A 1,830-nucleotide genomic window follows, 5' to 3' on the forward strand; every position below is an offset into this window, starting at 1 on the left:
AAGGAAGGATAAGGTTCTTTTTTTGGTGCTGACTGGGAGAATTATGTTGTGTAAACGACATTGTGGATGCACTGTTCTTCCCCTGCCCTCTGCTCTTCCTCACTGCCACCTTCAAGGCTTGGCATGCTTTATGCCTGAAATAAAGAATGAAGGGTGTCATTAAAAAATGCAGGTACAGAACCATGCCTGGAGAAAGTTGGATCAGTGTCGGCTGTATAAAGAAGCATTTTGCTGCAGTGCTGGATGCCGAGCAGCGTGGATCGTTCTGTGCTTTATCCTTAGGTGCTTTTCTTGTGCTGCTGTTCACTACCTGGGTGTTGTGGTGCCGGCTGACCCCACGCTGAGCTCTGAGCTGCCGGGCACGGAGCGGGGCCAGTGTACAGCCCCTGTCCTGGGGAGCTGCCACCAGCGTGTGCGGGGTACAGGGAGGCTTATTGCAGCCACTTCTGGTCTCCTTTGTAAAGGTACTTGTTTTGCTGTTATCAGAAAGCTGAGCAGAACAGCGGAAATAAGTAACCTAAATTACCTTTCTGAATATGGAACCTTGCTACAAATGTGTATATATATATAAACTTTTTTCCCCCCATGATAAGTTTATGTGATAAGATCATATATTTTACAGATCTGTGTTGACTGGTACTTCTGCCTCTCCATTAACTTTTGGTAATCTTCAAAATTTTGTTGTTTTTTGGTTTGTGGGTGGTTTTTTGGTTGGTTTTGGGGTTTTTTTTTTGAATATTGGTAGAGTTTTGAAAGTTTTTCACTTGGTCTTTCTTTGTTGAGATGCAGGGTATTGCTGAAACGCGTCCAGGGAGGGTACAAGTCTAATTGTGCCACAGCGCCGCGCTGGTGAAATGTTGCATGAGCACAGCTACCTGCTGCTGTGACTGGCCTAGCGGGGGTCTTACCCCTCCACGCGTGGTGCTGGGTGGGTGCTGCTGGTCTCAGTCCAGTGGCTACAGCTTTTCATACTGCTGCTGGCCTCGTTCAAACGTGAAAAGGCAGTGGGTTTTTTCTTACCAGAAATCTGTTTGCAGCAGCAGACTATTCCACAGCACGCTGGCTGCTGGGTAGCAGCTGGGGGCAGCTCTGCTGGCAGATGTGGGTGCCCCGGGGTGCTCCGGGTCCCCTGGGTGCCGGTCCCACAGCCCCACCGCCCCGCAGCTGGGCCTGCCTGGGCCCGTGCCCCTGCCGTGTTGTCTGGGGACAGAGTTTTTAGCAGGGGCTGTAGCGACGGGACAAGGGCGATGGGTCAAAGTGGAACGGGACATTTAGACTGGATCTTAGGAAGAAACTGTTCCCTGTGAGGGTGATGACACATTGGCACCGCCTGCCCGGGGCAGCTGTGGGTGCCCCGTCCCCGGCAGTGCCCAAGGCCAGGCTGGGGCTTGGAGCCACCTGGGCTGGGGGGAGGTGGCCCTGCCCGGGGCAGGGGGTGGGCCCGGGGGGGCTTTAGGGTCCCTCCCGGCCCGAGCCCTGCTGTGGTAAGGCAGCCTTGGCCAGCGGCGCCGGGATGGACCCGTTCCGGTGGACGTGGGGGCCCCTGTCCTGCCCTCCCCGCCGGCCCGAGGCCGCGTCGCGGCTGTGCCGCCCACCCCCAGCAGGTGGCGCTGCCGGCCCGGCGGAGCCTGCGGGCCCGAGGCCCGGCGGAGGGGGGACAGCGGGAGGTGCTGCTGGGGCTTGTTCCGAACGGACCCCAGGAAAACTTCCGTAATTGCTGAGGCGGGGGCGGGCTCTGCTGGGCCCAGGGACGGTGCTGAGGCGCCGGAGTGCGGGGGCGGGCGGAGAGCGACCGGTGACCCGCGTGTGGCGGCCGCCTGTGCCCCCGAG

The sequence above is a fragment of the Falco rusticolus genome, chromosome W, assembly GCF_015220075.1.
Source record: "Falco rusticolus isolate bFalRus1 chromosome W, bFalRus1.pri, whole genome shotgun sequence".
NCBI classification, from domain to species: Eukaryota; Metazoa; Chordata; class Aves; order Falconiformes; family Falconidae; genus Falco; species Falco rusticolus.